Below are 26,054 nucleotides of genomic sequence, written 5' to 3'. Positions count from 1 at the left end.
GGACATAGACTCCACTTTGGCAAAGTTGCTGCATCAAAGTAAAAAGTAAAGTTGTTCTGGACAATTTTAGTTCATCTAACCACATTTCTTGCATCCACACAAAAGATAAGACAGATAAACATAGTTTGGAGTGCCCAAAAGTATTTCTATCCCCTGGATGGATTTGGAATGTAGGAGAAATAGAACCATTGATCTTTTAGCTAGCTCAAGTCAAGCCTGGCTTATTTAAGCATTTCATATTCAGAGCAACTGAAAACTTCCTCAATGCACTGGCAAGTTTATGGGTCAGAGAAGCACCCTCGTTGATAGTCCTGATCAGGGCAGCAGCACACAGGGGCCACTGAGCCCTGGAGAACAGCTTTTCCATCTCCGGATCCCGTAGAGCAGGGTGTTTGCAACACTTGTTGCTCAGGCACCCAGCTGATGCTCTCAACTCCCCTCCCCTCCCACTGCTAATAAAACTCCTGGGATCCAATTTCAATGCAGTTACTTCTCTAGCAGAGATTTCAGCCTTGCATGTTATATAGAAGGTACCCATACTGCTCACCAGAGACCCTGGAATCAAAGCTCTGTTCAGTGTCTGCTTCCTCGTAGTCGCTGAAGCTTTCGAATTAACTGAATCTGCAGAGAACACAAACCTAGCTTGTTTTGAATACATGCGGGGAAGACTGGCTGATGGCTGTGTGAGCTGCCTTGACTTGTTTACCAAAATATCTCTAAAATGAGAGTAATTTCAGTAACTGAGGTGATGACATTTTCCTTTTCGCCCTCTCCTCTGAGTGCATTGTGTGAAAATGTCCAAACAAACCAAAATGTTCTTCCTGAACACTGCAAAATGGTGGACTTTGGATCAATTTATTAATATAGTTTATTTAAGGGAAAACATTTAGAAAAGTGTAATAGCAACCAAGTTAGGCAAGCATTTTACAAACTGGATACTAAAGAAACTTGATCAAGCTCTGCTTACAGAACAGGACCAGGCTAGTGTTTAGGAAGTTAAAATACGGTTATGTTTTCAGTGTCGGCATCCTCACTTGATGGCTCCAAGCAAGGTGACACAGGTACTCTATTCATATTTGATGCTAAATATGTCCTGGACAGCTCCATCCGCCAGGTCTGAAGAACACAGGAGAAACGAGAACAATACAATCACAGTTCTTTACCTGCTTATCTTTCCCAAATCTCCTTTTTGTGGTGAACCTGTATTCATGTCAATTTTCTTGAAGAAGCTTCTTTCAGAAAGGGGTGTTATGAAGGAAACAAATTCTGAATGTTGATGTTCCAATAAAATGTTTTATATTATTTGTCAAAGTTCTAATCATTAGGATAGCCTATTTTTTCCTCCCAAAGTTCCAGTCTATCCCAGACCAAGAATCTGATGAGGTTGACCACAGTTTGGGGGAGAAGAGAATAAAATATCCCCATTCTATGATCTGCCGCCTCTTAGGGACAGTCTTGTTACATGTGGAGCAGAAGGAGTGAGAAAAGGAAACAAGATTGTTGTTGGTACATTTACCTCCAAATAAGTTTACTCTGGAAACTTCTAGGAGGGAGCTATGATGATCCTGTAAACTTGCTGCTCTACCTTATTAAAGGAGGGTGTGTGTAGACCTAATATCTTTGAAGTAATATCTTTGTCCAGAATAGGTTATCTTTACGAGTAACTGAAACTTTACCTGCAGTAACAAAAGTGATCCTTAACCTCGTAACAGATCTATAATGGCTGACACATTTAGAGGAACAATCATGAACAGAGTTTAGCCATTTTTAAATGACTCAGGATCATAGTCTCAGCTCAGGTGAAAGTTGGTCAGAATTGCAAGGAGTGCCTATGAGTTAACGGCAAGGATAAGGTGATGCCAATTCACAGGAATTGGGGGCACAATCCCTCTGGAGTCTGTAATGAGTGTGAGTCCCAGGCCTCCGACTTGTGAGATGAATGGTGTGGCTCCCGGATTAGATTATTGGGGATTTCCCTGTACAGTTAATATTAGACTCCAACACTACGTACACATGCATTGTGTCTGTGACTGCAGTGTGTAGAGGCAACCAGACCTGAGCCTTCCTTCCTTGGACGCCCCGCAGACAGTGGTAGTTGAGTTAACTTGCATATGACAGATCCCACTTGTTACTGGAGATGTTTATCTGCTCCAAAGGTAGACTGTGTTCATGATCACAGTAATGAGAACTAGTAACCTGGTTGCAGAAACTACTCCCACTTCTTTCTTCCAAAGGAGAAAGAATAAGACACTTTAACTGAACAAGGTACATTTCTCCACAAAGGGTGGCTCATCTTTCTGCTTTGATTCACTAATAAATACATAAGAAGGTGAACATTTGCCAAGCAGGAAACAAACAATAAAGACATATGTGTGTGCATATGTGTGTGTGTGTATATACACACACACACATATATGCACACACACACACATTTATTATGTAAGTGATAAAAGGGAAGGAAACTATATATCAAAGCTGTCTATCTTCAGAACAGTCATAGAACTTCAAAGTGAAAATTATAAATCATAAACAAGATCTTCAAGGTATTTGTGTATTTTTAAAATTCAAATAATCTATTGAATAAATCACAGTAATTTCACCAAGCAGTCAAAATTATATTTTCCCTCTCTTTTTAACTGTCTTAGTCTGTCTGGGCTGCCATAACATGGACTGGGTAGCTTAAACCACAGAAATTTATTTTCCTACAGTTCTGGAGGCTAGAAGTCTGGGATTGTGGTGCCAGCATGGTAAGGTCCTGGTGAGAGCCTGTCTACAGAAGGACCCCCTCTTGCTGTGGCAGAGAGGGGGAAAGAGCAAGCTCTGTGGGGTCTCTTCTTATAAGGGCAGTAATCCCATTATGAGGGCCTTATCTTCATGACCTCATCTAATCCAGTTACCTCCCAAACCCCCCATCTCCACATCCCATCGCACTGGGGGTTAGGGCTTCAACATATGAATTTGGGGGTCAGGGGACCCAATCAATCAGTCCATAACACATGCTTATCATATTTGCGAATTACACAAAGTCTTAAAGAGGTACTATTCCCTGTAATATTATGCCCGATCTGAGCACTCTAGATCATGTGGATTAATGAAAAGGAGAACTGCATCTAGAGAAAAGAGATTAACCAGCCAAAGTACTAGAAATCATATCATAAGCGGTATTGATGTTGAAGGAACCAGAGCTCTTTGAAGCTAAGAAGGAAAATCTGAGAGGACACAGCCCACAAGTATTTTTTGAAAATATTTGAAGACTTGTATATTGAAGAAGGACTTGACTTCTTTATAGTTTCAGAGTGGAATAAGTGGAAATTAGAAGGAGGTAGATTTTGGAAAAGTATAAGACAGAACTTTCTAATAAAGAGAACTGCCCCCAAATTATATAGTAAGGTCTTCAGCGCTGAACTCATTCAGACTGACAATGTTCTTTCAGAGACATTCTAGTGGCAGAGTTTGAATCAGGCAGAACTTGGGACCAGATCTCTCCACAGTCCATTCTGACCCTAAGATGCTATGTTTTAAGAGCTCAGCCTCTAATGAAAGTCTTTAAATTATCCAAATATGAGTAGGAGAAAGAATATAAGGGCCAAATATACAATATTATTTTGTGTTAAATGAAGGGTAGGAGAGGGGATCCAAAATGTGTTCTTCCTTTTAGGGATGCACTTAGGATAAAACATTCAAAGGAAATATAATTTTCAGACCAAGTGGGTGAAAAGAATTATAAACCAAAGAATTGGATGATAATTAGGAAAAATCTCATCTCAAGTGAATCATGAGATTAGAGTTTTATTGTTGTTGTTTTGTTTATTTTGTTTTAAGGGCATACGTTTTGTTTATTTCATGAACTGTGTATTTTCTATGGAAAGGACAGACGGATGGAGGTTCATGACCCAAAAAATAGTAACTAAGCCTATTGTAAGAAAAATTAATCTCAATCTAAACTAAGATTGGTCTGTCTTATCAGTTATCTGCCAGTACTAAGGAAATGTATCCCTTATGTAATCTTGCCTACTTTTAAATAATCGAAGTTCTAGAATAAAGCACTCGGTTTCTCTTTTTTTATATTGGAAATATATGAGTTCACTTTCTTCTAACAAAGATACAAATTAATTTACTCTCTCTTCTGAAAAATTCGGTTCTGTTTAAACCAACTGATAATCCAACCAACCTAATGGATATCTGTTAGACCTTGATAAAATGTGTATGGTTCCAATGACTGACTAAACTTACTAGAATTTGAAATAATGAAGACAGGACAGTATCTGTTTTATCCATCACTGTATTCCTTCTTGTGTTTTGTGGTGCCTGCTACCAGGAGCTCCTCAATAAAAATTTATCAAATTAATGAAAAATTATTTTCAGAGAGCTAATGATTCAACTGATGAGATATTTAAAAACATATCAATCAAATTCACACTGGAAAGTTGCTTCAATTACAGTGGTCCATGTTGGTTTTTCAAGAACTACCCACTTAGTGCATCATCCAGGACCTTTCGTTTCTTTCTGTTTTCTTCCTCCTGTTTGCTGTTGCGTTATTGCATGAGCAGCAGATGTTTAATAAGATGTGAAATTCAAATTAGATTTGAATATTGGCTATGCCCCTTCTAAAAAGTTCAGTTAGTAAGGTTTTAGATTTGGGGGGAAATTTACTAACAGATTCCATTAACAGAAGAAAATTTGCTTCATTGAAATGCTTGTGGGTCAGAAACAAAGGTTATAGAAAGCAAAAGCGTGGATAATACAGATTATATAGGGAGTGCATTGTTGCAGACTATGGTTACAGTATGAAAAAGAAATTGAAACCAAAAAATATGCATTTGAATGCCTTGAAGTGAGAGAATAGAACACACATTCTCATTATATGAAGGTAGAAAACTCAGTAAGAAAAAACATTGGCCTGGGAATAGGAACCCTAGGTTTTTATCAAAGTATTGGGTGTCATTTAGCATCCTGGACCCCAGGTAGCTCATCCATAAAATGGGAGACAAGACAAAGTCACAGAAGGTCAGTCTAAAGTAATGGTTCTTAAAGTGTTTTCCTTCAGCATCACTGGAGATTTTGTTAAAAATGCAAATTCTTTGGCCCAACATGGGACCCATTAAATCTGAAACTCTGGAATTGGGGCAGGGTAATCTGTTTCGACATCACTCCTTGTGATTCTGATGCACACTCGCTTTTGAGAGCGATGAGCTTTGTGTTCTCTTGGAAACCCATGGTGAGGGCTTTATAGGTATTATAATAATAGATTAAAACAGCTCATAGTTAAGGTAGTATTTTCTGTGGATGCTTTTTAGTCATGCATAACAAATCATTTTCTAAGTGCGATGACAAACAAGAGAGTACTAGCTGAAGGCAGAAAGAGAGGGGTTCCAATGATGGGAGTGATCAGGGAGCTATAAGAAAAGAGAGGCTGTGAACTTTCAAGACTTTACAGCCATGCCTTGAATTACCTTCAGCAAGTGTATTCATTTGAAGACCTTCATGAAAATAGATTCTTTTCCCCCCTGTAGCTACAAAATCAAACTGTTTTGTTTCATGTGATTCTTGAGGATTTTTAGTTTGTTTTTATTTCTATTGTTGTTGAATCCACAAAAGAACTTCCTTGCCGAAGAATATGTCAATCAAAATTGTCACTGTAATCCATAGTTTATCCATCTTCATCATTACTGTGATAAAGCAAAGCAAAGATTGAAGGTGGCTGCCTCTGCATTCCTTCCCACTTATGTTAGTCTAGGAATTTTCACCGAAGCAGTCTCTTAAAAAAATTCCACTTCAGGGCTTCCCTGGTGGCGCAGTAGTTGAGAATCTGCCTGCCAATGCAGGGGACACGGGTTCGAGCCCTGGTCCGGGAAGATCCCACATGCTGCGGAGCAACTAGGCCCGTGAGTCACAACTGCTGACCCTGCGCGTCTGGAGCCTGTGCTCCGCAACAAGAGAGGCCACGATAGTGAGAGGCCCGCGCACCGCGATGAGGAGTGGCCCCCGCTCGCCGCAACTAGGGAAAGCCCTCGCACAGAAACGAAGACCCAACACAGCCATAAATAAATAAATTAATTAAATAATTAAAAAAAAAAAATTCCACTTCATAAGTAGTCTGTTTTAGGTGACAACTCCAGTTCATTTTAGATTTCAAATATGTATCATTTATTTGTGCTTCAGTTTATTTTTAGTTTATAATCTCTTTAAATTCAAATTAAGCCTGCATTGTACAATGCCTAACACATAGTCATGGGCAATAAATATTCAGTAGCATTTGTGATAATATAATATTTTAGCTTTTCTCTGTTCTAGCTTTGGAATATCAGAATAAAGAGATTGGCTTTTCTTTTTTACTTAATTGTTCCCTGTAGCTAGATTTCGTGAATGCTTTACCATCGGGATAAATGATAACAAATGTAGGAAAATATGATGCAAAATATGAGCTACGTATCTGTTCATGTTTCATCTACAGATATTAAAATATTATTTTCCAGTGTTTGGTCCATAGAAAGAACACACAAGACACTTCAAAATAACTCTGTTACACAAGTGGGAATATTACCTACACAAGTGGGAATATTACCTTCAATGAAATATGAAACTTCAGAGTTTATAAAGTGCTTTCAGGGACGCAATTTCATGTGATGCTCCCAGCAGCCCTGTGAAGTAGGCATGGGGTTATTGCCTCTTACTTACTTGACTGGAGAAAAAGAGTCCAGGAAGATTCAGTGGTTTGCCCAACATCACACAATGAGTTATGAAACCAGTTATTGGCCCAGATGCTTGTGTCACCCATGCTCAGTTACCTCATCCATTGTCACTGTGAGCTGAGCTCCTCCCAGCCCCACTCCCCCAAGTCTGGTCAACCTCCACAATGTTGGGCCAGGTCACATTTCAGTAGGTGGCATAAAAGGAAAGGACAGAGCTCTCTGATAGGTCGACTCTTGGTTGGAGGGAGATGGAGGCTATCCTGTATCTGACTCTAAAAGTAGACATGGAAAGTCTAGTCTTCGTCAACATCTCAGCCCGCCACAGTAACCTTGAAAGTATCACCTATGTCCTCTTTCAGAGGAGTATATCTTCTTGGTCCTAAACTCAGTGATTTTTCAATCCTGACTAACCCTTAGAATCACCTGGGAAGTTTTTTTTTGATTCAGATGCTCTAGCCTCACCCCCTGTGCATCTAAGATGGGGCACAAACATTGATATTTTTTAAAGCTCCCCAGGTGACGAATGTACAGCCAGGATTGAGATCCACTGATACAGCTGAAATGGAAGCGAGACTGTTATAAACTGGCACAGAAGCCGCCTTTTTTCCTCCTCAAACTAGGTAAAAAGAGCATGTCTGTTGACAGTCCCAACCATTTCTATGTGGAGGCCTTGTATAATTTCCAAACAAGCCAGAAAGTTGTGTCTACCAGGGAATTCCTGTGGGCTATTATTAAAGGGCTTATGGTTAACTGATGGGCTGAATTAATGGTGAGCATTAAGGCAGATTGAACCTCAAAATTCGGGCAGATTAACAAAGTGACCAATGTGGAGGTACAGATTTCAAGTTTAGCTTTGAGTTTCCTATCTCTCACAAGACAAGCACTGGTGGTAATAAAAAGGATGCTTTCTTTCCTTTACCAGTCAAATGTGCATGGACCAGCCCTTATAAAAAACTTGGGTCTATCCAGATAGACATAGGAGGAGAGCTATAATTAACTTGAGTAAGCAAAGTAATAAACAGCAGCCTGAAAAACAACTTCTAGAAATCTAAGAGGGACTAGGGTCTGTCCTTAAACTACCCCTTCCTTTATTAATCCCCTGCACAAGGAAACCCCTAGAAATTTTATCAATAGCTCTTTCCTCTCCCTATATTGGACCTGATTACGTGTACATATGCGTGAGAGAGTCCCATTAAGGAAACACCTAAGAACAAATAAGTTTACTAAAGTGGATGAGTAGTAAGAAATAATTCATTTCATATAAAAATGAGGAGATGAATGTATCATACAAAGTTACAGTACTAGAGGAAAAAATTAGATGGTACTCCTTAATAGCGTTGAATATACAAATTGCATCTGAAGTTTCTATTTCACCAAAGGTATATTTGACCGCACCCTACCTGGAGTAAGGAGATATCTAATTACTAATTAACCTTTTGCAGCTAAGCACTTATATAAATGGATTCATAATCAGAAAACCATTGACTCATTCAAAATCAACTGAAATGTCTCCACGATTTATAGAAGACGAACCCACAATACACCAAAAAGAAGCAACTGGAGTAGACTTTCTAAAGTCAAGAACTTGCCTTTATTACATTAGAAGGGGAAAGAGGCTCGTGTTTTTAATTTTATTCAACATGTGCTTCTTGAGGATCCATCATGGTTTTGACATTGCTGAGAGTAAAAAATAACATAGGACCTCCTCATAATAACTACAAAACAGATATTGAATGAGCAGAGAATGCTACACAATATAATAGACATATTATATAAGACAGCAGACATTAAAGTTCTCATTTAAATCTATGCTATTACTGAAAAAGAAATGTGGAATAGAAACAGTGAGTATTGTCAGCAGTTGGAAGGACAGAAAACAAAGCTGGTCAAGAGCCCTAGGGCTCAGTTTCACTCTTTCCTCATTCTAGCAAACTTTTATAAAACAGTGCTTTCATCGGTAGTAAGTATTGGCTGCCCATTACCATCAAATCAAGTCGAGCTTCCTCACCCCAGAATCAAAGATTATTCAGAATTAGACCCATTCATTGTGATTTGTCGTGTGTTCCCCCCGCCCCCCAACTCTGCAGTTTATAGTCAATGAGACCAAGCCCCTTCACAGCCCCCTCTGCCCTGGCCTTTATTTACCACGCGGCTCCTTCAGGCCTCAGGGTCCTCTGGCCCCCGACTCCACCTCCCAAACGTTAACCCCCCAGCCACACACATGCTTAGACCTACTCAGTTCCTACTTGTCCATCAGAATCCAGCCCCAGACCTGAAGCTTGCTCTAACAGGTCCAAGAAAAGGAAGCAGTGTGTGTCCCTAGAAATGTGCCTGAATCCCAGGATCTTGAAAACATTAAAGATTCTAAAAGAGCTATTTTTTTAAAATATCTTTTTTAAAAATATATTTTTAAAAAATATCTCTTCTGAAAGAGATACAAATACTATTTTTTGTTGAAACCATAGCCAGTAAGAATGCTTCTTGTGATCTAGTTCAGGGGTGACAGTGGGCAAGGAAAGCCATGTGTACAAATGGAAATTTGGTCTTTTCTGAGGAGAACAGAAACGTATTCCCTGCTGTTAGAAAAAGATAGCCATGGCGAACTTCTTAAAGCTGACTAACATACCTACTATCTCTGCCATGTACAGAACAAGGTACCTTCTGTCCTGAGTGGCTGACTGGCCTGAAACAGATAATCTTACCAGCCCAGTGACACCAGTTCAAAGCCTTGGCCATTATCTATTACATATAAAGGCTTTTTACTATAACATAATTTTAATGAGTTATAAATAAATATTCTAGTTAACGTATTTGTCAGCGGAATAATTGGGTATACATGAAAATAAAAATTAGTGGAAAAGGAATTAAAATAAACTTAAAAGTTTGTTTTCTTTAAAAGCCCGTTATATAGGAATTATTTTTTAATTTAATTGTTAATTAACACTTAATTTCTCAGCTTTCTTTAAATAAAGGGACACACACACACAGAAAGAGAGAGATTGATTTAAAAAATTGTTCCTCTAAGTTAATTAAATCTCATTTAAAGTTCACCCTTAACTGAGAAAAGCATCTCTACTTGTTGCTGATATATGTTTAGATGTAAGATCCTTTCCCAGAAGACATAGATTCCTTAGTGTCAAATATGCAAACATAAATAAATATGTTGAGAATAATAGCGTAGAATTTTCTAATTTCAAAATCATGACTTTACATTTTGACACGATTATTGGCTCATTTATAAACAAACCTGTCTTTCAAACTGATTTTTCTAGAGTTCTAGATTTACTTATTCAAATAAATCAAGCAATGATACTCGCTCTTATTTAGGTCATAAATATTTTTGAGCAAAAAATTAACCTCGCTCAGAAACCCATTGATTCACCAAATGATCCAGCCACCAACTACTTTATATGATATATTTAGATTTCCTTTAAATTATATATTTATATAGACTCCCAAAAGCTAATAGAGAAAGTAATATATTAGTATTCTACCATTACAAAGGACAGGAAAATGACAGAGACAAAAGTGCAGATTTTTATCAATATAGGACAAGGAGGAGTGTTTTGTGACTTTGTTCACTGTTGATTTAACCCATTTAAACAATCTAGCTTTGTTGCAGAGAAGAGACGTGTCCTATCCTCTCTTTAACTCATTCTCTGTCCCATTGTGGAATGCTAAACAGCAGAAATATACCCATTTGACCCCAAATGTAGTCTTTTATCTTGACCTGGTTGTTTTGATCCAATACAGAGAAGAAAAATCCAGCTAGTTACCCTAATTCTTTTCCAGTGTGCACAGCACTTGTATGAGTAAATCTGAAGGGCCCAGAGCAGACTACAGGGAATATATTGTTTGGTGTTCTCCCTCCCTAAGAAATAACAATCCCCACTTAGAGCACAGGGGTGCTGTGAGGGTTAGTCACAATAAATTCCAATTACAGTTCTTTAGAAATATAATACTGTGGCCAAATATTAAGGCTGATAAGAAACACTCAGGCACATCACTCAGGCCCATCTTCCCGGTCCAGAAGGAAGCTGGGAATCATTGTTCGCTTCAAGCCTGTGCCTGTATTTCTGAGCTAGACGGTTACTGTTGCTGTTGTTTACTGACTGTGTAATAATTTCAAGAAGCAGAGGAAGTAGTTCATTTGGGAAAGATAACATACGCATTTGTTCTTTTTCTGTAATTACACTACTAAGAATTTATCCTAAGAAAATAATCTAAAATACATAAAAGGTTTTTGTACAGAGATGTTTCAGCAGTGTTATTTATAAGAACCAAAAATTTAATGACAATCTACATGCCTAGGAATAGGAAAGAGATGAATTTAATTATCATAGAAGCATATGTTGAAACATCATGCAGCCATTAAACACTACATTTGTGAAAAGTTTTAATGACAAAGAGAACTGTTTTCTTACAATGTTAAGTGAAAAAGAACACAAAATGGAATGCATGATATCATGCCAACTATTATATATGCATAATATAAAATATATGTTATGCATGTATCAGGATAAGACTAGAAAGAAAACAGGAAATGTTAACAATAGTTGGTGGGCGGGGGATTATACATGATTCTTCCCGTCTTAATATTGTCCTTTTTATTTCCCACTTATTACACGAAGCATTTCTCACATTTTACAAAACGGACAAATACACACACACAGGCACGCAACCACTAGAAATGAAGTCAGAAAACTTATTTTCCAAGTTATCCTACCATTGTAAATTGTATGATGTTAGGAAAATCTCTAATCAATGCTCTATTCATACGCTATGGTAATTTTATCTCATAAGACTATGCTAGAATTAGCTGATATAATGTATTTTGAAATCATTTTAATAAAAAAATCCCATATGATTATATAACAGTATTTCTTGGAGGTAGAGGAAGAGGGCCTTTCATAGTTTTTGCAGGTCAGCCTGTATAGTGAAGACGGTTTGGCCATCATTCCTTCTGCCACCGGTTGGAATTCATGATGAAGGAAACTGTGAAGACTGTGGTGAGCCTGGTTCCTGTAGACTAAGTAAAAAACTAATGCAAATTAGTTATCTTAATAAATGAAATGTTTCCATTTATTTATATAATGTGATATATATTTTGCATTATTTTTCAACCTTTCCTTAAAATTGACAGCCATAGCTTTAAAACTCCAAAAAGTGATACTAGAACATTACAATTCTCATTCCTTTTCTGTCGCTGATTCAAACAGTGGAAAGAAGGAAAGAAGGAAGTAAGGAAGGGAGGGAGGGAGGAAGGGAGGGTGAAAGGAAGGAAGAAGGGAAGGAAGGGGAGAAAAAGAAAGAAATAGAAGGAACTCAGAAATATGGGCCCCAAATCTACTACAAGGGAGGTTGGGAAATATAATTTTCCTATATGCTAAGGAAGAGGAAACAGAATGACCTTTTCTTTGCCGCAGACTCCTAGATGAAGAGGGAAGTAAGGACTCTTCGGAACTAGAAAAATCAAAGGATTTTGGCAACTAAGTTGCCTGGGGTTCAGTCTAGTTTGGGAAAGGAATAGGTAGTGTATATCCTGAGAGATATTTCTGGAAACTTTCACAAACCACCAGGTGACAAAAACAAAAAATCACAGAGTTCATAAACAAATCTTTGTTTGCCTTTTGAGGTCAACACTTCCAACAGTCTATACCAGGATTTAAAAACTTCTAACCCATAGGGGCAAGGGTAGGCATTGGACCTAATTCCATTCCTCGACCCTGCCCTTCTTTCAATTCACATTCTAGCTTTTTTCTTATCTCCTAAAAGAAATATTTTAGGCTTAGCCAATAATTTGACAAAGTTAATAAGATTTGAAGTCAGCTTCTGGTTTGTAAGCTGAATCAAAGAGAGCAAGAAGCTGTAAATGGAAAGTAAGGTCAGAAACACAGCAATGAGAAATGGATTCCATAACTGGGAGCATAGGAGGTCAGGGTCAGAAGGTTAGGGGAAAACCATCACAGTCCAAGTTCTAGGGCTAGAACAAGGTCAGGCCAGAGAAACAAGTCTGAGAGGCCAGCCCCTGAAGGCCTGGTGAGGTTGCACGTGTGCTCCCAGATTTCCTGCAAGGGAAGTTCATTCACCCAGAATTCTAGTCCATGTCATGTGCTGAATGGACCACTTTCCAGTTGAATTTACATTTCACTCACATCTCAGGCCTAATCACAAACTGGGGTTTGTTTGCTTTACTTTTGCACATGGTTGATGGGGAAAGAAATTCATCCTAATAGTGATTTTTCACTTCTAACAGTAAAAAAAAAAAAAAAAAAAAAAAAAAAATATATATATATATATATATATATATATATAGTTTTTACTTTCCTTTTTCTTCTTTATAGCAGAAATATGTGTAGAATTTGCCCTGAATTCCCAAGCCACTCTGTTACAGAGTTGGCTGTAGTCAGTGACTCCCAATATTTAGTCATCTCCCTTCTCGAGCGAATCTTAAACATGGAGCATCTTTCCTCTCAGAGTAAGACTAACTTTAGGTCACGAAAGGCTCAGTTATCACTATTTATTTGAAACATTACAGGATCTGAATCATATAGAAAAAGTAATGGAAAATATAATTATCATTTCATAATAGATCCTTTATTATTAACAGTCGCTGTGCAGCCTGACCTTGGAATCACTCTTTTGACTGACTGCAGTATCCCTGTGTCCAAATGTGGATCTTGGCCTTTTGAATAATATTCTCCTTTTTTACCCAAACTTGTCTATCTTGGCTAACCAGAGGCTTACTGTGGACGGATCAGAGTTGGGAAGCATTAGGGTGTGTGTATGTTTCTAAGTGCCTGAACTAACATGGGACAAGCCGTATGGATAGTGGCTAACTTGGTGAAATAGCCTCAGTTAGGTCTTCATCTCTGATGTTATCCAGGGTTGTTGGGCTTGGATTCATAGGCTGTGTAGGCATCTGTTGTTAGATTCTTGTTTTAAAAAAAAGGAAAAGAAGAAGAAGAGGAAGAAGTTTAAGAGTGTAGCTTTTATTGGATTGGGGGAATTGAAGTTTTTAGGAAATGAGAATGGTTTAGAATATGGTTTATGTGTCTCCCTTGGATAAGACTTTAGCGTCCTTGTTCTGTGTATGCCTGTCTCATGAGATGGCAAATCCAATTCCAAGCCAATAACATATTTGTGACAATTGAAGAAAAGAAAAATAAACTAAGAAAAGCACTCAAGCAACCCCTTCACTTCCCTGATTTACCAGCCTCTCCCTCAACTCAGTACCTTCCACTGGGGGCCCACTCCCTTCCCAGCCCACTACCCACAGTCACCTTCTCACCTTCTCTTTGCTCAGGAGGAGCCACTGTGAACAAAAATGAGGCTTTTGGGGCTCACTTTTTCCTATGACTCACTTTGCACTCTTCTGGTCTGGTTTTGGCCCCATGCACTGTGAACTGTGCCTCCTACACGTTATGAGCAACGTCTGGAGAATGGGAAAAATCAAGACTCCTTCAGGGACAGACATGCAGACTTAACCTAGAGAGATGAAACCAGACTGGCTTAAGTAACTGCTTACTTTGACCTAACTTACTCATTTTATGAATATGTCTGTTCACAAATGGTTTCAGAGTTGTGATATGGAAAAGTTAAGGAGTGAGGAATATGTGTTTAATGTCTTTTCCCTTTTCTTTTGTGGGTGCTTACGGAGCCACCTTTCAACCATACTGTGGTTTTTCAGCAATTCCATCATTTTAGCTAGGAACTGAAGAAGGAAAGTGTGAAAGTCTATATGCAGAAACAGCTAGTTAAACGTATAAGAAAAAGAAGGCTATAATTCCTTTGGTTAAAGAGAATACTCTGACCAAAAAAACTCTAATATGAAAGTAATTTTCTCCATTTTAATTAGTAGCCAGCTAACATCTGTATTCTGGCATGAACTTTTTTCTAACATTATCTTCACTATGGAGAGTAAAATTAGCCCCATTCTACAGTTAGAAAAATGGAGACACAGAGCATTCAAGGATTTCATCCAGTATAACAAAAGAGCCAGACAAAAGCTAATGACTTACAGATGTAGGATATTTTTCAAAGAAGAAGCACAAATCATGTTATCTTTGATGTAACATGTGTAGAACTAACAAAATGCCTGCCTTTGAGACTTACAATAGTCAGAGGGGGAAAAAAATCTTTTTCATCTTTTTTATTTTAAAATTCCTCTGTGTATGTAGTCATTTCTCTAAGACAAAGCCAAGGTGTTTTTTATGAATAACAAATTTAACTAAATAAATTATGCAACGGTTAAATTAAAATTTCCTTGTAATAAATCTTGAAAGTTTCATTCACTCTCTTCTTTTATGGGAGAAAAACGCAGGCATGATGGCAATGACCAAGACTAAAGTCTTTCTCTTTCTTCCCAAATCCAGTAGAGAGAAAGAGTTGCTGCACTGGAGAAGTCACAGCAGTTCTTACCTAGTGAGTCAGACTTACTGTGTTCCAGGTACAGAGGTCTCTGCCCTCAGGTGGTTTTCAGATCAGAGGTTATAGGTAAGATAAGTGTGCTCTTAGGGGTGAACATGGACGGCCATCCATATTGGGGAGCATATGGGAGGCCATCAAACTTGGTCTAAGGATCAGGATACAATTTATGGAAGAGGTGAGGACCAAACTAATACCTAAAATATGTGTAGGGATGAGCCTGGTGAAGGAGTGTGGGTAATGTTCCAGAAAGGTGGAGCAGGGTGTGAGAAGGCCTGGAGATGAGAGAGCTGGCAGCATATTAGTTAGAATCCAGAGAAATCCAGTGTGACAGGCATGTGGGGAGCAGAAATAACTTACCTATTAGAGTCTCCCTTTTGCACTTTTTGAATACATTAAATTTATGAACACTCAGTAGTGTGCTAGTTAAATAGATAAGACTAATTTTAACTGCTGACACACCATACAAACTTGTGAATAAAAAGAAAAACTCGATATGGATCTGGACAAAGACTTTGAATATTTTCCTTAAATGATAGGTTTTCTCTGAGCTTCCTATTATAAACTGGGTTCAAACTCAAGTCCTATAGGACTGGTACTTATGTCATTAATATCGAATCCCAAAAAATTCAAAGGAATTTTTTTAAAAATAAATTTTATTTATTTATTTATTTATTATTTATTTATTTATTTATGGCTGCATTGGGTGTTTGTTGCTGCACATGGGCTTTCTCTAGTTGCAGCAAGCAGGGGCTACTCTTTGTTACGGTACACGGGCTTCTCATTGCAGTGGCTTCTCTTGTTGCGGAGCACGGGCTCTAGGCGCGTGGGCTTCAGTAGTTGTGGCACGCTGTCTCAGTAGCTGTGGCTCACGGGCTCTAGAGCGCAGGCTCAGTAGTTGTGGCGCACAAGCTTAGTTGCTCCGTGGCATGTGGAATCTTCCCGGACCACGGCTCAAACCCGTGTCCCCTGCGCCACCAGGGAAGCCCAGGATTTTTTCTTAAAAGCTCTGACATTTGCTTTCTATCTTGTCCAGTTAAATTTTATAAAAATATTTGAGATTATTGTCTTGATTTTGGACAAACTACATATTCATTTTAGGAAACTTGGAATATAGAGGAAACCTATATAGAAGAAAATAAAATTACCCACAACACCACCAATGCTGATAACCATTGTCAGTATTAATTTGCATAGAATATTCATTATATTATTTTCTCAGGTTTTCTATAGAAACATTTCATAATAAGTTTTTTAGCAATTTGGATGTATTCCTTCTTTTTGTGTACACATATACATGTAATATATAGTCCATTTATTTTTAAACCAATTTTAGTTACATAATTTACAAATACATTCTTATTTTGCAGTTTTTTGTAGAACTATATCTAGTGTGTAACTTTCAGCCCAGTTGAAAATAATTCGTAAGCTATAAAGCTGTTGTATTTCAAAGAGCCTCGGGCTCATGCCAGCCTCTATTCATTAGTTTTAAGACACCACTGTGAAGTGACGTAGGTGGCAAGTATTATTATCACTGTATTGCAGATGGGGTATCCAAAGCAGACAGCAATTGCATAACCAAGGCAAGGCTAGAAATATACTGGGGTTATTGTGAAAGTAGGTAGAATATAAATTATAGGTGAAATTAAAAGTTGGTGATTTATATTTCTATTCAAAAGCCTCGTCTCTTTGAAATGATAATGCATAAATCATACCGGCCCTCTGTTACTTTTCCATGAATTAAGAACCAAATCTGACCTTGGGGAGTACACATGGGTATCAATGGAAAGTTAAGCCAGTTGCATATGAAGAGTTGCTGCCAGACTCTTGCCTGAAAGCTTAAATGGTGTGTTAGGGCTACAGGGAATGCTAAAAGATTACGTTGAATATGTATGATGAAGTTAAAATACACATAGGTGTGCCCATGTGCAAACATACAGCTACACACACAGAATTTTAAGACCAAAAGTAGCACCAGGGCCCAATTCCACGATATTTTTATTAGTAATCTTTACTTGGGCACAATTTCACTTGAAGCTAGTGGGATTCTTTTTCCTGAGTCAAGCCTGCAGAATCAAGTCTGTTGGGAGTCAGCAAACCACAACAGACGTCATCAGATCTCTGGTGCTTCAGGATATACATACTGATCACTGCAGGGGTCGGGGAAGATTTTTTTTTTTTTTTTGCTTGCACAGGCTTGCACAGTTGTCAGAGGATATAACCCTTGCCTTTCTTTGAAGTGTGAGCTATCAAAAACTAAATAAACCAGATGGAGCCGTTTTCTGACTCAAGGTGACAGAGCAGACCACTGCCTGAATGCTATTTCTTTTTAAAGATGGAAATAGAATTACAAATTTACTACATCGAATTTGCATCTTCCTTTGAAAAGGTGGAGCCCCCAAAAGAAATTTTTCTCAAGTGCCTTTTCTCCTGAGAATAAGTAATAAAATTGAAAATAAGAGAAAGGTAGGATGATTGACCACATGGTACATGAAATTAGCAAGAGAATGAGGGGGAAATTGTCAACTATGACAGTGACAAACACTGAGTCGGTGGCATTCAGATAACCCCTATTCTCCTTGTGACCAGATAAATATACATTCTTGATTCCCGGATTCTTTCCATACTTGGTGCAATACTTGAAAAAATTTTTGACCAGGTTTTTGGCATTTTCATCTTTTCTGGGAATACTTCTAAGTGACCTAGGGGAAATTGTCTAAACCAGAGAACAGTTTTGGCAGCAAAAGCAAGCCTCAGTATGTATTATGATTGAAACAAAGTAATTTAGCCTTTTACTCATGTAAGGATCTATGAGAACATCTATGTTAAGCAGAATAAAATGAATTTGATCTCTCTATTTTTAATATGTGGACAGATGCTTTACATTTTATTATTTTAACTCCATAAGAGAAAATGTGATTGATGATTTGCTTATAAACAAGAAGAAATTAACTAGATTATTAATGTCAGTGTTGTAATTTACTCTTACAGAATTAAGTTCTCAGTTTTACTGTATGTGTTCTGTTTATATGGCTGCTTTCTCTGTTATCATGTAAAAGAAAATATAAAACAACCTCTCTGGGCCTTTATTTTTCTCATCTGTACAATGGAGATAATAGACCCCATTTCAAAGGACTGCAGAGATAATTAGATAATACAATATAAGTAAAATTTCTAACCTGGTGACTGTACACAGTAGATTCTTTCTGATGCATTCCTTACTATCTTCTTGTTATTTTCTATGGCATTTGAAAAAAGTGTGTGAGGATTTCAGTGGATTAATTGTGTAAAGTCCAACTGGTAAGGGCACAAAGCCAGTTATGTCTAAAGGAGCTACCATTTATGAGTGCTAACTGCATACCTGGCACATAATAAATGCTCTATAAATGTTAGCTATTATCATACCACACACCTCGTTTTATCCTCACAATAACTCAGAAGAGTGTTTATTTTCATTCTCATTTTCCACTCGATAAAACTAAGGCTTGGGAGGTAAAGTAACTTGCCCAATGTCACACAGCAGGATTATAACAGAGCCAGAATTTCAACTGAGGTCCTTTCCAGAGCTCCTGGCCTTACCCTGCACACGCCACACCTACTGAAGTATATGAAGTATTGGGCAGGCAGGCCTTGGGTGAATTCAATCATCTGGAACAGAACAGGGAAATCAGAAGTAAACCAAAATAAAATAAAAGACAAGGTAGCTGGCATTCTCACCTGTGCATTCTAAGAGAAAGTCCCAGTAGCTATCTCTAAGCCTACTTATTCACAAGCATAATGCGCTTCAAGTATAGTTAACCAGCTTGGTTATCTGCTCTCACAGCCTCTAGAAGATTTTTTTTTTAATTGAGGTATAATTGATATATGACATTCCACTCAGGTGTACAACATAATGATTCAGTATTTGTATACAGTGAAAATTATCACCACAATGTTTAGTTAACATTTGTCACCATAAAATGTTAAAGATTGTTTTTCTTATAATGAGAGCAACATTTAAATTTGCAATACAATATTATTGACTATAGTAACCATAGTGTACATTACATCCCTATGACATATTTATTTTATAATGAGAAGTTTATATCTCTAGATCTCCTTCACCTCTAAAAGATTTGAAACAATAGAATTGAAGGTAGGGACAGGTTTCTACAGCCAATTGCCTTGAAAACAAGAAAAATGACTTCCAAAATCCTGCCACATGCTGACCCCAAATTTTTAAAAACCATAGTAGCCTGGATCCATTTAGCATAGGAGTCCTTGAAGTAATTGTCATAATAAAGTCATTTAAACAGTTAAATTGTTAGAAGAGAAATGTGTTACACAGTTCATATAAAAAACAAATTCCATCCAAATATTATTCTTTTTAGGTCAGGGACTTAAATAAGAAGTATCAGCAGGAAAAAAAAAATCACTTAAATACACTTCCTCTGCTGGTAGTATTAGCTAACTAAAGGATTTTGACAAAATTAATTTTTTCATTATTAATCCTGAAAATTTGACCACATAAACTAATTTCTGGCTTGCTGGACTTTATTCCACTGTATATAATTTTTTGAATTGGTTGATCAAAGTTGTACCAAAGGCAATTCTTACATCAGGCAGTATTCAAACATTCACTGACTAGCATGGGAAATGGGTTCTTGCACCATTTAAGAAGGAATTGGCAACTTTTATCATAAAGTATGGTCAGGAAGAAAGTGAGCACATTGTCTGGAAACAAGGAAACTCCTAAGAATTCTTACCTTGAGCATTTTTGACGGAACAGGTTCTTTCAACATACTTTGACAGCATTAGCTGACAGCCCTGAGAAGTTAGAGACTATGATGTCTGTGGATAAGGTAACAAGGGAAAATTTCAATTAATTAAAATTTTGTTAATTATTAAATTATTAAATAGTAACAGGATTTTTTAAAGCATAGTTGTCTTCTGACTTTTATCCGTAGCTTTTCATGCGTTTGGGAACAAATCATTTGATCCCCAGAAGAATCCCAATCTCAGTATGATTGGCAGACATAATATATTCAGCCCCAGAATGCAGATTACTGAATCCAGCATAAATCAGCAAGACACACCTCCCCCCTCCCAACCAGAGTCCTTGGGAAACTCATAAATGAGGACCAGACAAAACTTCACCTGAGAGATGGACTGATTTTCCTTTCACCTGTCTCTTTGTTTAGAGCATTACTCCAACACGTTCCCTATTTAGTCTCAGACTCCTATTATATATCCCAATTTCCTGGTAGCTCCAGGCTGATTAGATCAATAGGTGATCACTCTGGGACTACATTCTTCCCCTGAAGACTTTTGGTCCTTATCCTAGGTGGTCTTAGACGACATGGAAAAATCATACAGTGGACTTAGCACCTGAGCATTATGGCCAACCTGACTAAATGTGATCAACCCCTCAGCATCATGAACAATCCTGATCCCAACCCAGTCAAGAAAAAGGAGGCCAACACTTAGCATGTATCTGGACCATCATGATATTTAAAGTCAAATGAAAACCTTTGAACCCTTTAAGCAACGAAGAGAACACGGCGCCCCCTCATCTAAGTAATTCAAAACAAAACAATAAAGAAATCTTCATCACCTTAAAGAAGTCCAGCAAAGTTCTGATGTTTCTTAAGATATTTATTTCCATACTTTAAAAACATATATATCAAAAAACAAATCTTTATTATAAGGAAATTTTGGTGACCCTGCTTCATTAATCCCCTAAATATGGATTTAGCCTATGTATTAACTGATCTTTGTGGCCAAGCACCTCTCACCTTCGGTGATGTATGCCTGGTTCCCCCCCTTCCCCCCAGAGGCCCAGTATTGTCTCATGGCCACCCATCCAGCTTACTCTCTGTTTTTATAAAAATGTAGTCTCCACTTGTATCCACTTCATGGAGTCAATATGCGTACTACTAAGTGGATTTTTTTTTTTAAATACAATCCTGGAAATAAATACTACAGAAATGCCAAGTATTGTTCTTAAAATTGACCGGCTTCTGAGGTTAGTAAATGACTCTCTGGGAATAAATGGTTCAACCCTGTAAGATGAATAAAGTAAAGGACATTCCAGGACTCTGTAACCAACGTTCTTCTGGTAAATTACAGGGTGCCTTGAGAGAATTGCATTGTTTTATATGATTAAGAAATTAATTCCCAGAAAACAAATTTTTAAATTTCACAGAGAGTGAAAATAAGTGACAAAGAAGTCAAGCATCTAGTATAGCTTAGCATCTAGTATAGCTGTCAGGGCTGACATTGACACTTTTATCACCCAGCCACAAGAGGCTCAAAATGGGCACCTCCAAATATGTCTTTTCTCATTTTCCCCCAATGTACTCCATGGTTTGAAATATTTTGTCTATGAAACTGTTTTAATTTGGCAATAATTATTTTGTTTTTCCTTTTCCTTCTTTATTAACTACAATCACTTAGACCTTATGTTCAACAAGGTGTTAACAATTTTATTTCACTGAGCTGATATAACTAAAGTTAAAACTAAAAATTTGACATTTTTGGCAATCTGCATAAGGCAATTTATTTTATTAATATATCAAGGCTAAATGTTTTATTTCTACTAGACATATATATAATAGGCTTATAAATGTATACATATCTATATATTAAGCCATTTACTATATTGAAATATGTATGATAATATAAGATAGCTTCTAAATATATCAGAAAAATAACTTACAGACCATGATTCCCTATCTTACCATCTCTCTGAGGCAAGAAACTGCTTTCAACTCAATCTTCTCTTTTCACAGAGGAGAATAAGTCCTAGAGTGATTACTGCCTTCTCCAAAATCAAACAGCCACTAAAAATGGAATTTTCCTTTGTCCATAAAACTTCTGCAACCAATCCCATCTACTTTCTATGGTCTCTAAATAAGCTCTTATTTTAAAAGCAAGGGACTCACAAGAAAATTGTTCCTATCAAATGACTGTCTTTCAGATCACCTCTTATCTCTGCTGTCCCTGGCCATTCCAGGAATAATTATTTGTCCCATAGTATAGCTTACTTTGTATCTATTCCTTCCTCCATTTTACCATTGCATTATAACAATCATACACACTTTGTTCTGCCCCTCCCTCTGGGGTTATGGGCTTTCTGATCTCTTTATCTTCAGCACTTACTGTACTTAGTTCCATAAGTGTTGACTTGGGATGGAAGCAGTTGGACTGAACTGGACAAAATGTTTTGTTTTCTTTTCTTTAAATCCCTTCATATGCCAATAATTCCCAAATTAATATGTAAGGACTGACTTTTCCCCTATACTCTATACTGGGACTATCTACTTGACATTGACTAGGGTATCCAAAAGGCATCCCAATCTCCCAATATCCAGCTAAATGCTTGATTAGCACCACATCTAAATATAATTCTTCCCATTCCAACAAATAACTAGGATACTAGAACTCAGCCGCCCTCTTTCCCTCACATGCCAATCCATGGGTATATTCTATAGACCTACCTCCAAAATATTTCCTAAAAGCATTTTTCCTTCAGCCTCACCCTAGACAAGCCATTGTTCTTTCTTTCCTGAATTTTATTAGCCTGCTAGCTAATTTCTGCTTCTACTCTTGATCCTATAAAATCCCTTCCCAGCAGAGCTACCAGCATGAGCTTATACAAACTACATTTGATCATGCCACTCTTCTGGAAAACTTCTAACGGTTCATCATCCCACTTGAAATGACATCCGAGATCATCTCTCGTCTACACAGCCCAACACTGTCTGCTCAGAGCCTCTCTCACACCACCTTCTCCCTCACTCACTGAATCCCTGTCACCCACTCTTCTTCGTCTCTCGGTCACAGCCAGCTAGTTCTTGCTTTAGGGTCTTTCCCTCGGTTGTTCCTTCTGCCTAAAACCTTCTTCCCCAGATCTCTGCCTGGATGGCTTTTCCTTGTCGTTAATTTTCAGCCTGAACATCACTTAGTTCAGGAGGCCTCTACTGACCATACAATGAAAATACCCCCTTAGCGTCTATTGATTAATTAAATAATTAATTAATTTTGTTTATGATGGCTCTTATAACGACCGAGTATAGTCTTGTTAATGTATTTGTGTGCGTGCTTATGTGTTTACTTTCTGGCTCTCCTCACTGGAATGTGAAGTCTGACTCGTTGAAAGCTTTGCTTCCTGCCTAGACTAGTGCTGGCTCATAAGGTGCTTCATACATAGTTGTTGCTTAGCGCTGTTCAGTTTATCTACCTGCCTTGGCTGTTGACAAGTGCAAGAGGAATAAGTCCTGTGCCTCAGAGTCTACCTGAAAACGATTTGTCATCTAGGGTCAAAAGATCTCATCTCTTTTCCATCCTCGAGCACCTACTCAATGTTTCTGTGAAGACTGATTGTTAATGTGTAGTAACCTTTTGTCCCCAGTAGTTGCATCCTTTGGGCCCTGACGTTGATTTTCCTCATCTTGGCTCCTGAAGAGCCAGAGTGATCCCTTTTGTCCCATTGCCCTGACCATGTGCAGTGATACCCGCAGTGCAGGAGGTGGAAGCCACCGCTCTTCAGGTATCAGAAGGGCTGACCTCCCTGCCCGGCGCCAGCAGCTTGGTGGGGGCTGAGTGCAGAGCCTGTGTGTGCCGCACACAAAATCCTGACCTTTTCCCAGAGTTGGCCTGAGGCCTTGGGTGGGTAGTGATTGAGCTCCTCCTGAGATCAGATTTACTTGTCTCACTAGAGAGTGCTGGCAGAGAGGGTGGGAGAAACTACAAAACACTATTTCTGTTAAGTCTCAGAGGTTACAGGTGGAAACCAGAAAGAGAAAGAAAGGGACAGAGAGAAACAGGGTGGTCTCAGAAAAAAAAAAAATCAGCTCACTCATCCATTTTACCCCACTGCCAGGAAACCCTGAAACCTTCTTTCTTTCCAACTATTTGCTAATACAGTCCTACACTGTCTGAGTTACCATCAGGCCACTGTGACACTCCTGCTTTTTCCCCAAATTATGGAGCTGTTTTTAGTTGCCCATGAGGCCCCTTGGGGGTACGTGGTCATTCATTCACTGAACAGGTATCTACTACAGTCTGCTCTGATCGATGGTATGGTAGTAATGTCACTCTTGGTCCAGGCTCATCTCTCAGTGCAGAAGATCCCAGAACAGGATATTGCCAGGTCTGACAAGCTCAAAGATATTCTTCAGCCCCTAAAGTGGGTGGAACAGAACCCTAAAGAAAAGTTGATGCTTAGAACTATTCCATCTGAATCTTTGATGTAGGACTGAGGCCCCCAAATCTCCTGAGTTGTCCCCTGGTCCCACACCACACTAATCTCACCAACGACCCTTCTCCAGTCTTCAGTGGAGGGGCTGAGGAAAGGACAGTTCAGAGTGGTTCTATAATTACAGCTCCCCAAAGCTCCTTGAACAGAGCACCTTTCCTTCACCATCCTGGTCCCCTGGTGGTGAAGAAGAAAGCCATTCTCTTAGTTTGTTTTAACGCAGTCAGTTTCTACAATCTCTTCCAGAGCGAAAGTCAATTCACACTCTCATAAGAAACCTCTGAGTTCTCTCATTATAGGAACCATCCTATGGCAAAAAAAAAAAAAAAAAAGAAGTCTTTTTGAAGTTGCTTTACCTTTTTCAGACCACAGGGATATTGTTTAGAAAATTGGTACTTTAATGCCCTAAATGATGTTCTTAAGGCCTGAAGAGGTAAAGGAGTTTCCCAGAGTGCTTTAATTACCAGCCAGGAGCATGTGTCTTGCAAAGTCCTAAGGGACTGGTTTACAGATGACCGTGCCTTACCAAGAAAGATTTGATACTTCAGTAACTACATCCTTTGATGGAAAGTGGGAAATAATGACTTAAAAAAAAATTCTTCTCTAGGAATAATTACATTGTAATGGGTTTCTAGAGAGTTAAAGAGAAACTAGTTCAGTACTCAATGTCTATGGCTGTCTATTTAGACCACACTAGAAAAAAATAATTTTAACCCATGTTTTATAGAACTGGATCTGGAGAACCTTCCAGATGATCAGAAACTCATGTTAGAAGTTAGAACATGAGGAAAAGAGATGGGAACAGACCACTATTGAACAGAAGGGCCCAGCAACCAATGTTCTCCAGGGTCCTGGAGTAACCTTTATGATCATTGGTAGTGAAAAGCCATACTTTTTTTTCTTTTCTCTGTAGTTTCTTTTTTTATATTTGTCTTCTTTTCCCCCATCTCCTTGACCATTCCATACCAAACACACACACCTTTTTATTCCCTTAGTTTTACCTCTTTTTTAAAACACTTTTATTGAGGTATGGTTTATTTACAGTGGTGTGTTAATTTCAGATGTACAGCAAAGTGATTCATTTATACATATAGATATATTCTTTTTCAGATTCCTTTCCATTATAGGTTACTACAAGATATTTAATATAGTTCCCTGTGCTATACTGTTGGTCCTTGTTGTTTATGTATTTTATATATAGTAGTGTGTATCTGCTAATTCCAAACCCCTAATTTATGCCCCCCCCTCCACTTTTACCTTTTCTATCTTTTACCCTCTGTATATCACTTTCTGGTTCTACCAATAACACCCAGAGCTAAAGGGGCTATTGGTGCCAGCTCCATGCAGAAGAGAGCAGATAATTTGGAGGAGATGATCATAGCTGGCTTTTACTGAATGCCTACTTTGCGCCTGGCCTTGCTCTACATACTTTCCACGAATGCTCTCATTTAATCCTCTCAATTGTCCCAAGAGCTCAGTCTAATTTTTCCAACACCCTGGTTCTACTGAAAGATAAAAGCTATTTTGGTTTTTGTTTTGTTTCTGAAAACTCTATTTCCAAAGATTGTAAAGGAAAAGTTCCTAAGACATGCCAACTTGAAGAAAATCGATGTAAGAGGCACATTTGACCAATAGGTTAGAGATAAGAAACAACTGGGTAGGTCCTGTAAGAAATCTCAAGTAGATTTCTATAACCA

General features: G+C 38.1%; 1 protein-coding gene and 1 long non-coding RNA gene across 3 annotated transcripts in view; one reads left to right on the top strand and one right to left on the bottom strand.

Moving 5' to 3' along the window:
* The window catches only part of PDE7B (phosphodiesterase 7B), a gene marked incomplete at its 3' end in the record, with an annotated part of 635,832 nt that overhangs the window by 449,801 nt on the left and 159,977 nt on the right, over positions 1–26,054 (top strand). The window lies entirely within an intron of this gene.
* Positions 8,359–25,139, bottom strand: LOC309635027. The gene is made up of 2 exons (XR_014248589.1): positions 13,984–25,139; positions 8,359–11,721 (listed from the first exon to the last, which is right to left on the bottom strand). It is a non-coding gene; the product is annotated as an uncharacterized lncRNA (long non-coding RNA).

This window comes from Balaenoptera borealis (genome assembly GCF_965194805.1).
Source record: "Balaenoptera borealis genome assembly, chromosome: 9".
NCBI classification, from domain to species: Eukaryota; Metazoa; Chordata; class Mammalia; order Artiodactyla; family Balaenopteridae; genus Balaenoptera; species Balaenoptera borealis.
The sequence above is the reverse complement of the archived record's forward strand: the minus strand, read 5'-3'. Positions and strand labels throughout refer to the sequence as shown.